A 12,139-nucleotide genomic window follows, 5' to 3' on the forward strand; every position below is an offset into this window, starting at 1 on the left:
TGCTTAAGCAGCAAGCAGTGAGGGGAGGTAGGGCAGGGGGAAGCCAGGCAGACCCTTCTGTGCCTGCAGTTTCTACTGGAGCTCCAGCCAGGGAGCAGAGGGGAGGAGCCAGCCTTGCTGTGGAGCAGAGTCCCACCCAGCCCAGAGAGCATGCCGGGATGCTGGTTATCTTAAACGAGGAAGAGGTCTGGGACAGAGATTACATAAAACAGTTTGACCCAAATCAGCTAAGTCTGATGCTACATTTATCCAGGTTTGTCTCAAACTGGTTTCAGCCATTTTCAAACTGGTTTATGTGTAATGAACTTCTGTTCTGTCACAGGTTTAAACCAGTTTCTGATCGCTTAAACTGGTTTATGTGTAATGTTTGTCCATAGCCTTAGGGTGTAGTTAAAATCAGTGTCATGTTGCCGAAAAAATCTCACCCCTACCACTGATGCTCAGAACTGACTGGTAGATAAGAATGAAGGTCTGCAAAGTCAAAGTGAGTGTAAAATGCCTACCAAGTCCGTATCGTACCATTTCACACCCACCCTGCATCCACTCAGCAGTGGTATGAATGATTATACATGATGCCATACAGCAGAAAACAAAGCCTTCAGTCTTGCACTATAGCAGTTCTGTATCATAAAACATATTTCCTTTAAATTAAACGGCATTTCTCTTTCTAAAAATCAGACTATGTTGCTTCCCTTGGACAAAATCTTGAAAACTTATATAGTCAAATGCTGTGTATTTACATCTCCTTTACAAAAAGCTCAATGGAAATACTGTTAGAGGTGGGTGTACAGACATTAAGAAAATCATGCTAATATGCTACACACAATTTTTAGAACGTAAGTCGGATTTTGTTAGACATAGCACCAGACTCTTCCTAATTTCTGATCTTTCTAGGGGGAAAAAGAAGCCTGATTCATTCAAAGAGCAAAAAAAGCATATTAAAAATGGGAAAAAATAGGTATGAAACAAAACACATTTTGTTGTCATAGCAACTCAAATGCTAAAAAGGATGCCAAAAAATAATTATTAAATAAGATGCTGCATGAGTTGTTATGGCAACTATACATTTGTACAAAAAAGACACTGTTTTTCCATACAATGCTGCATGAAAAATTATCTTCGTTACATTATTTTTAAAATGACATACATACCAGAAAAGGAACTGGTATACTCAGTACAAAATGAAGCAAGCCCCTGTTATCCAACCAGCTATATTTATCTCAGGCTCCACCATTTTCTAAAGAGAACTCCTGCCACCAATCATGTCATACATCTCCACACAAGCAATTAAATCCCATTATTACAGCCAGCTCCTGTCAGAGACAATACCTATGAGGCTGTGTGCTTCCTCAACCCCCACTGACTTTAGCAGGATAAGAGGGTACTCAGCAACTTGTAGAATAAGGCCATTTGTCACCAAAACACAAAAGAAAAATGTTAGACACTGACTCTACTATATACAGAATGAAGAGTCTCAAATGTCACCAGAGGCTTCATTTTTCAATACAAAGGAGGATGTCTTGATATATTTATTTATGGGTTTGATTAATTGATTGATTGATTTAATCTGCTATGAAAAGGAAAAACTAAACAAAGTGGCAGACCTGTAGGGTAATTTTTATACACTCCACAAAGATAAGAATAAGGTGGGCCTGGCAATGTTATGGTTCTGGCCTTAGCCCCTTGCTTCACTGCTAGCAGGTAGTAAAAGGAAGGAAGGAAAAAGCATCTCTTTGTTGTTTTTTTGTTTGGTTGGGGGTTTTTTTTGTAGTTGGTAGAAAGCTGGCCTATGATCCAAAAGTTTAACTAAATGAAGGCAGCAGGCTAGTAGGGCTGATTAATTTTTTTTACCCAAACTATTTTTAGGTAGTACTGGACATACACTTTGCTGGAATCATTTGATCTCAGCAGTATTTCTGCCCAGAGCAGGTTGGGGGTTGGACTCGATGATCTTTCAATGTCCCTTCCAGCCCTGAATTTCTATGATTCTATGATTTTCCTTGAAAACTGAATTTTTTTGCCCAAAGGAAATTCATTGTGGAAGTTATCTGCTTTTTTGGGGAAGTTTTTGCTTTTCATTAGAAAAATATCACCCAATCTGAATTATTTTGGCCAAAAACTTGAAATATTTTGATGTGATATCTACCATGGTGCACCAGAGTTAGTACAGTTCTGTTTCATCGTGTTCGCATTCTCCCTTATGCTCTGTGCTCTCAAGCCAGACTTCATTTCTTTTAAGGTTTGCAGAGAAGGAACTTTCCCAAGACACAGTTTCTCCTCATTAAGAGTGGAGGTCATAGGGGACCATGGGAAATGTAGTCTGACCTGGGAGTCCTAGCCCAGGGGTGGGCAAAATGCAGCTCGGGGGCCGGATGCGGTCAAGCAGGCCATTCTATCTGGCCTGCAGGGCCCCTAAAAAATTTAGAAAATTAATATTTAGCTGCCCCGGCCTGCCTGTCATGCACCCCTCGATGGCTTGCCAAAATTCAGTAAGCAGCCCTCCACCCAAAATAATTGCCTGCCCCTGGTCTAGCCTATAGGAAAGAAGGGGAGTTTGAGGCACTGGAGCAGGCACCTGCTCATCTATTTCTGAAACAAAATATTTTGTTTTTTGATTTCTTGCTAAAATGTCAGGAATTTCTAGAAGAGGAAAGAAATCCTTTTCTGAACAGCAATGATTCCATCCTGATCACAGGGGCTTATGCTGACTAGAAGTGCAGCTTGCATTTCTGGATATGCTGAACCGGCATTTTGAAGATAGGGGCAGAGACCCCTAAAAATGGTCTTAAATGTCAACTTCCACTGAAAATAGCTGTGAAGAACAGCAGAGAGAGGTCAAGTGTCAAGGGCTGAAGGTTTGTCCCTGGGACAGGAGTGAGCCAGGATATTATCCAAATGAAAAATAATTTTAGACCCCCTACCAGTTCCAAGTTCATCACATCCCTTGTAATTGCATTTTATGTTTTTCCAGTACATGCAGAATACTGAGTTTTTAGTAGAAACTCTGAAAGCAGGAACATATAATTATTTCTTTGTCTACTTACTATTGTCTGAAGTGACTATTTTAGAGACATGATTGAGCTGATTGTATTGATTGGGGCTTGTGCTGACTGGAAAAAATGAATTTATAGAAAAAGCTAAATAATGTGCTAAAACCTTTAAAAGAAAAGTAGGTTACAGAGATCATGTGTGAACATATCACAGCTGTGACAATTCTTATCTTTCAAAACTTCTCTTCCAGAAGAATTGAAGGAATGGAGGAATCAGTCAAGGGGCTGTGAAGAGATGTATCTGCACTTTACTTTCCTCTATCCTTTCTGTTTGTGCATTTCTTTTATATCCCTTATATAGCATGGCTCAGAGTGAGGGAGAAAGTACCATCTAGGTTTGCCTATTTGGTGAATACTTTTTGCTGGCCAACAAAACTTGACCTCTTATTTATTGATTCAAGTTTGATTGCTGTCCCCCAGCATCTAGCCTGCTTTGTGGCTTTCCCTACCCCTCCCTTTCTGGGAGGTGCACTAGCACTAGACCTGCACTCAGCTAGTCCAGCAGGCCCTGCCTCTGAGCAGTCCCAGGGCCAAGCAAGCACAGCCCCCCTCCCCAGTCCCACCTCCTGCCTCCAGCCACCTATCACTGGCAGGCAGGCAGCAGGGGGCAGTGAGGCATCTGTGTTCTTTGCATGAGCCCCAGGACCTGGGCACTTAAGTCTCTAGGCTTTGCCCCACACCCCCAACTCCCTGTCATAAAGTACCCCACAATGTATATACAGGTGCAACACCAACACCAGGAAAACCCCTATGCTTGGGCACAGTCCCATGGACCCCGACCCTGGCATCTGCACACCCAGCTGGGGTCCCCTGTAGCCCCACACTTGGGCACAGACCCTGACCCTGGCACCCACAAACCCAGTCAAGGGTACCCATGCCCCTACACTCAGGCACAACCCCACAGACTACAACCCTGGCACCTGCACACTACGTTTCAGAGACCAGAGCCAAGCACCCTGTGACTTGGACCACAGCATAACCCCCCTCCTAATCAGGAGCTGGTGCAGGCAGCTTCTCTCTGGTGGGTCAGGGTTGTGGGGGAGGGGGCACAGAACATCAAGACTGGGCCTTCACAGAGGCAACCTAGTGACCTCCATGACTCGGCCACTGCTGGGGGGGTGGGGGCACTGCTTGGTCACCAGGGCCATGTGTACCCAGGGTGCTGCAAGGCTTTTTTTGGCTCACAACTACAGGGTTCCAGAGCACTAGGGCTGGTGGGGGAGGGACTGAGAATCCAAGCCAAGGCAAGCAGATATATGTTCCTGGAAACTTCAGGGGCAGAGGAAGTGTGGCCAGCTGCCTCAGTGTTGCAGGTAGAGGATACTGGAAATTTCCAGGCTGGGACACGGGGCATTACTAGAATCATGAGGGTGTCTGCTGGAAGCCCCTGGAAAGTTCAAGGTTATGGGGATTGCCTGGCCAGTGGATCCCCAGTCACTTTGAAGCAGGGTCTGCACGCAGCTGCAGTGAGAGGAAGATCCACACCCTGGGACCTGAAACTATGTGCACCCATTGTTTCTTCCATCCATCCATGCAACTGTTCTCCTCCTTGCAGCCTGACCCTCACCCACCTGTGGACACCAAGACCCCATGGGCACCACTGTAGATCATGGAAGAACCTGTCCTGTCCTATGCCAGTAGTCAAGCCTGGTCACACAACTAGAGCCATGGGGGAATGAGGGGTCTTGTTGCCATGTAGGGTGAGCAGGAGACCCAGGAACAGCTCTGCAAAGGACACTGCAACAGGGATGTGTTCAAGCACTTTGCCCAACAGTTGCATGCACGAGTCCATGACAGGGACTTGGTGCTTGGTGTGTGGCTTGAACATAGAGGGTAGCCTGGGCAACAGTGACCATGAGCTCATCATGTTCACTGTCTGCTGCAATGTTGACAAATCAACTAGCAGGATTGAAGTCCTGGACTTCAAAAATGTTGACTTAAACAGGCTTGGGGCATTAGTAGGGGACACAATGTGGGACCAAGGACGGAAGGCGAATGGGATGCACAAAGAGTGGTTGTTCCTCAAGGATATGATCCTCAAAGCACAGAAGAAAACAATTCCCATGAAGAGGAAAGGTGGCAGAAGGGCTGGCAAACCCTCCTGGCTCAATAGAGACAGTGTGGTCCTCTTGAAAAAGAGAAAAGAGGTGTACATACACCAGATGCTAGGGACAGGCCTCAAGAAGGACAATACGACAGTGGTCCACACTTGTAGGGAAATGACAAGGAAAGCTAAGGCAGCAACTGAGTTTAAATTAGCCAAGGGAGTCAAAGACAATACGTGCTTGGACTGGTGCTTCTCAGCATCTTTATCAATGATTTGGATGTGGGGGTGAAAAGCTCACTGGCCAAGTTTGCAGATGACACCAAGTTATAAGGGAGCATGGTCATGCCAGAAGATATGTTGCAGATACAGGCAGACCTGGACAGGCTGGAGAGTTGGGTCGACTGGAACCAGATGAAGTTCAGCACTCAGAAGTGTAAGATGCTCCATTTGGGGGCAAACAATTCCCAACATACCTACAGGCTTGGTGGTGACAATTTGACTTGCACCATGGTCGAAAGGGCCCTAGGGATAGTGACTGACCATCACATGGACACGAGTTGGCAGTGTGATACTGTGGCCAGCAGGGCAAACAACACACTGGCATGCATTAACTGTTGCATCTCATGCAAAACTAAGATAGTGATACTCCCACTGTACTTCACACTGGTGGGATCGCAGCTGGAGTACTGCATCCAGTTCTGGGTGCCCCACTTCAACAAGGATATGGAAAAGCTTGAGAAGGTCTAGAGAAGAGCCATCTGTATGATCAGGGACTTGCAAGACAAGTCATACGAGGTGAGGCTGAGGGACTTGGTAGTGGCTTACTGCTACATCAGGGGAGTACATCAAGAACTCAGTGAACACCTGTTCACCAGGGCACCCCCGAGGAAGACCAGGAGCAATGGATACAAAGTCCTGGAAAGCTGCCGCAGGCTCAATTCCAGGAAAAACTCCTTCAGTCAGGGTGTCCAGACTGTGGAATAAACTCCCTCCAGTGGTGGTGCACTCACCTACCATGGAAATCTTCAAAAGTAGACTGGACAGTCACCTTGCTGGGGTCACTTGACCTCAGTTGTCTTTTCCTGCCTAGTGCAGGTGGGCTGGACCTGATGATCTACAGGGTCCCTTCCAGTCCCTAACAATCTATAAATCTATGAACCTATGCAGTGCTGGGCTCAGGAAGGATGAGAATTCAGTACAAGCACGTGCATGATGCTAATAAAACATCCAGGGCCAAGAGGCAGAGCATGCCCTTCTATGAGGAGCTGCCATTCTTCCGTGCTATGGACAGTGTCATTGCCACCTCACACACATTTGGAACCATGGAGGGACAGAAGTTGTTGCAGGCAGGGACTCCACCACAGCAGGAAGTGTAGGAAGATTCTGTGATGATGGGACTGAGAACTGGGTGTGCCGACATAGGTCACTGATGGTGAGGGGGCACAGGGTCTTTAGCCTACTGCTGCTAGTCCCTGATTCACTGCAGGATCTAGGAGTGAAGGTAAACCTGCAACTGGACCTGAGGTCCCTTGACATTTTTTCAGTCATTGTTGAGCACATAGATCATGATGTGCAGGACCAAGAGAAATGCTCCAATACCATGGACATCGCAGCCCAGGAACTGGACCCTAAGGCCATGCCCTCCACCTCATGGGAATCCCTCCCTTCCCTTCCCCCGGTTCTTGACCTCATGGATTGCAGCTGAACACCCATCCCCGGGGGCACCATTTCTGACACAGCTGCTATGGGTGTGCTGCTTTTACTTTTCCAACACCTCCTTGCTGCCTCCGTTCTAGAGATATAGAACACCCCATAGCCTCCCGACTACAAGCTGAGCACCTGCTGCTGCAGCACCACCCACATACCCCATGCCCAGCCTTCCTCCCACTTCTGGTAAAGACTCTGGCACCAAGTGAGGATGCCCTCATGTCCAGGATGGGATGGTTCTACCCTGCTCCAAGCTGTTGTGCCCTGCATTCCTACACCCTTGACCAGTTCCACTACATCATTCATAGAAAGCACAAAATAGACTAGAGCAGTGGTTCTTTTTGGACTCAAGACATCCATCATAACACTCAAGGCACCCCTCCATAACTTTTGTGAACTGAGTGGGGCTCAATTTCAAGAACTAATATATATATTACATTGCTTATGTCCTTGCAGAGAGTTTGGGCAGTGGAGTGGGGAGTACTGCAGGCAGGGGCAAGCCCGAGCCTGTGCTTAACTGACTAATTTATCTGCCTATCTCCTCACAACTTGCTTATCTCCTCACATTTCCGGGCACCTGCCAAAGGATCTGGCAGGACCCCAGGGTACCCTGGCACCCTACTTGCGAATCACAGGCCTAGATGGTACCTACCAACAAAAAAAAGGCAGGTTATGGCTGCAAAGGAAGATGCTTGAGGATAGAGAAATGATTATTTGCATTTATTTAATTTGAAAACTCTTTACTTATCTTATATAATTTACAGTGATGCAGAAATCTGTAGCTGCTGGACCTACCCTTAGAGACATAGAAGGTGGCACAGGAAAGAAAATGGAATTTGCAGGGGGCTGCTACAAACATTTGCTGCTGTGTTTTGAAAAAAAATGGTGGGACACTAAAAATAAATGCTTTGCCTCTGTAGTATTCTGTAATCTCTATAGTATGGTAAGAGGCTTATAAAAGAGCATTGTGAACATGTGGATTTGTTTGATCATGACTCATTTAGTCAGATGAGTCAAGGGCCAGTGATGGGGAAGTGTCAGCTGCTTTCATTCTTCTGAATAGCTTTGCGTTTAGGTTATTGAAAAGATGTTTGATTGCTGCTAGATATTTTTCTGTTGGATTGTTTAATGATACTGTTTTCACTTCAGTCAGGACTGGCAACAATAGTCTCTTAAAAGTGTTTTCCATTTGTCTCTGATTGAGTGCTCTTCATTACATAGGATTTGACAAAGCTGCAAATAACGTGCTAGAGATTTTTTTTTGAAAATTTGTATGTATTCATTTAATGGTGCTTCATTGTATTGTCACAGAGGTCTCAGATTTTGTTGTTACCATTTTGAAGAAGCTAAACTTTTTTTATCCTTTCACACAAGAAGAAAAAGTAATACAAAAAAAGCCTCCATCTCTGCAGAATAATTAGAGAAGATGGTCGTTCAAGTCACCCAGACAGAATACAAAACTCTTTTTTTTATGAAGATTTTGCATGTTGACACACATTTCCATACAGTTAGCCTGGGGTACAATTCCACTTTCCTTCTGTGTTCTTCTGTTTCCCACTATGTATCCTACATTTCATGTACCACCCCACTATTGTTTATTTTACATCAGTCATATTTTTGTGGCTTCCTGATGTGGCTACCATCTTTCTGTATGAACAGGCCTAGAAAAGATAAGGTGCTGAGTTTGGTATGTCTGTGATGCAGCGTGGGATAGATACCTGAGCTGGCTTTAAATGAGCTACCAGTCTAGCTGTGGTAGCATAGGACTCTGCTTTTCTGAGTTTCCAAACAGATGTTGAACTTCCGCAGGATTGAACTTCCCCGCAAAACAGTATTGTTTGGATCCAGTGCTCTGGTCCAACTTTAGTTGTGTCACATCTGAAACATGATGGTTGCAGCAACAATGAAATAATGCTATGAGTAGAAGAATAGATAAAAATGTGGAACTTCTATTATCTCTTCTTATAACAACACTCATGCAGGAGCTGTGTTAACGAGAGGAGAATGGTGGCTGGACATTGGATAAGGATTTCTCAGCAAGTGTTTCTGAACTTGAAGATGTCTTGTCTCACCCCCAGAGCATGTGTAAAGATTCCCTTAAGGTCCTGATCTGCAGAAGGACTTATGTATGTGTGATGCCTAGCACTGAAACCCCTAGCTTTTTAATCATCTGCCCACCTGCATGAAATCCATAGCCGAGTTGGGTGCTTAGGTTCCATATGGAGTGAATCTCCCTGTGGGAAGAGACGAGTCAGGCACTTTCAAAGTGGAATCCTGAACATCTAGCATGGTGGGTGGGAAGCCATCTAAGCTAGCCAATAGGGAATGATAAAGGTCTCAATATGTGATTAAATCCTGTTCCTCTCTGGGGTACAGTTCTCTTTGCAGTGGTATGAAGAGGCATCTTCCTCCACTTGGGATCCATAGCAGTAAACCCATTCAGGGAGCTAGGTGCTCATACTTCTTCCTTCAAAAAATGTTACAAGGAGCATTTCATTTTTTGAAATTGATGGGGTGGGGGGTGTTATCCAAGAGTGCTTTCATTACAGCATTTGGCATCCAGCTAGAAGACCCAGGTTAAAATCTGACTTCTGTGATGTAAAAATCGCGGTTCGTTTCTCGGGAGGCGAAAAAAACTCTCAGTCACAGACACACTCTATTAGCAACACAAAAGGTATATATTTGCAAATAGGGTCAGAGAGAGAGACAAAAGATCAAACACTCTGCTGCCCCCGAGGGAAACTGCCCAGCTGGCTTTATCCCCTCTCTCCTGACCACGTGTGCAGAAGGAGGAACTTTTACAACTCATTTCCGATTCATACAAACATGTATGTGAATATGTCAAATCATACGTCGCATGTGTATTATAATTAACTACTTAAGTATGCGGGGCGGATAGGCTTATATGTATTAATTCATTGCGCATGGGTAGAAAGTATCTGAGGTTACAAGAGTTTGAATTTTCCTTGCTTCAAGGCTAGAATTGCAATTTACTCTTATCTGCATGAGAAAAGCTGAGGAGTATATGCTTTACTGTAACAAAGAGATAGTAACTTTGCAAAACAAAGAGAGAGTGATACCTTAATACAAAGAGCTCTTAGTAGCTCTCCCAGTTCTCTCACCAGGGAGGGCTGACAGCTGCGCTGTTTTAACAAGACTTATTGATAATGCATTTTTAATAATATTTCTAACATCTGTCTGAGAGGTTTCAAAATGATATTTCTTATCTGGTAGGACAGAGGTTTAATCCCCAACTAGAGATGTTCTCCACCCTTTGTGATGAAGCTCTTTCACTTTGCACAAAATCATTCAATATTTTTCTGGCCAGAAAGAGGGGGAGAGAGTCAGCATGACTGGTCCAAACACTCACTGTGGCTCCATTTCCTGTTTCAAAGGCCATTTATGTGTTTTACATTGAATAGTTACATTAAAATAGACAAAATATCCTACCTAAGGCAACCTAGCCCAAAATGTGTGAGTACTTACAGGATTGCACCCCATCAGGCAGTAAAAGTGGTGGAAAGCCTAGTTCATGATTCCTGAAAGGGCTTAGATGGGAACGAGGTACTGAGCTGCTGAACATAGTCAAAGTTGGAGCCCTTCTGGACATGTGCAGAAGTAGAATTTGAAGTGTCTGGAGAGCTTTAATATTAAAAAATTAAGCACCCGAGGACTTTAGGGCCCCCAGTGTTAAGCGGTAGCTTAAGGCAGGAGTTTGATGCCTTGTCATCTAAATCATGCCTAAGTCCTACTTTAGGTGCCCCAGTCCTTTTTATATATCTATCCCCCAACACTAGCATTTCAGCTCCTGCCTTCCTTTCATATACAACATGCATGATAACTGTACCAATGGCCTGAGTACTCTTTTCCCTCTTGCATAAGCAGTCTTTGTCACACATTCATTTGAAGCAGTTGCAAATAATTGGAACATAGGTCATTTATACATGTGCTCTGTGTGTGTGTGTGTGTGTGTGTGTGTGCGTGTGTGTGTGTGTGTGTGTGTGTGTAAACCTTTAATTAGAGTGGCTCTGAAAGCTGCTTTAATTAAAGCACCCAGAGCTTATCGTGTATCAGTGTCCCCATGCTGAAAAATGGTGGTGGGGGCACTTTATGTAAAACTTGTCAAATGAGCTTTAATTAAAGCCCCCCCACTGCCATTTGCATCATGGGGACATTGGTACATGAGACGCAGGATTCTGCTGGAGCGTGGTAATTACAGTGTGTCAGAGCAGCCTCACTGCTCATGTATAGGCACCCATAGTGACCAGATCAGCACATGTTAGGAGGTAACCCTTGCCTGAAAAGGGCCAACTTTGTAATGCCACGAGGGCACTCAAGTCATGCTAAGCTGCTTGAATGTGCTTATACTGCCATTTTATCTGGACTTAGTAAGTCTTTAATTGAACATGTGACACCACTCAGGATGGCAGAGCCAGAACTTTGTTAGGCATTGGGGGACAATAAACATAGGGTTAGGGAGGAAATATCAAGTGTATACTGTTTGCTTTACCTAAGATACTTAAAACTGGAATCTGCTAGGCCCTTCTTTGTATGGCTGCTTAGGGCCAGTGCACAATCTAGTCATTAAAATGTGATAGGGATACATTTTTAAAAATATATGCTCCTAGCTGTGCTCAACAATAATATGTATGTTTTCTTGGAAAAAGTAGACCCTCATGGCAAATTATACAATGTCCATTACTGACTTGAAGTGTTTATTTTTGTACTTTTTTTTCTTATATGAGCATTATAGTTCAAACTGTGGGGGAAAAAATTCAAGCATAATAATACATATTCATTCACATTATCTCTATCTCTAGTTATTATTTCTGATCCTCATTGTTTCCATTTGGGCAGCATTTTTAAAAGTGCATATGACATAGCAGAGAAACAAGAAGGGCTGAGCATCTATGGAACTCAACATAAATTGTCTGCCTCTTTCAAGACCTTGTACAACTTCTGTTGTTTCTTAGCAGGATCATTTGTGTATGCAAGGAAGGGGAAATCTTAACAGCTGAGCTTTCTGCAGGGGGTACATAAATATGAAGCTCTCTAGACTCCCTCTCTCAACTCCTATCTAGAAACTAATGTTACAGACTACTGTACCATTGCTAATTAAGTGTATTGTTCTTCTCTCCTCAGCAAATCTGCTTCAATTGAATTTTAATGTTATTTATCTTTTCCTAAATTGCATATAAAATGCAAATGTTAAATAAGAATAATAAGCAGTGGCACTGGTATATATAGAAACAATGCCAAGGAAGGCAACATAAACTAGCAAACAGGATAACAGCCAAAGTCAAGAGAGCAGAATTCTGTTCCTGGCTCTGCTGCT

Source organism: Crocodylus siamensis, chromosome 1 (genome assembly GCF_052110815.1).
Source record: "Crocodylus siamensis isolate JL-2025a chromosome 1, ASM5211081v1, whole genome shotgun sequence".
In the NCBI taxonomy this organism is placed as follows: Eukaryota; Metazoa; Chordata; order Crocodylia; family Crocodylidae; genus Crocodylus; species Crocodylus siamensis.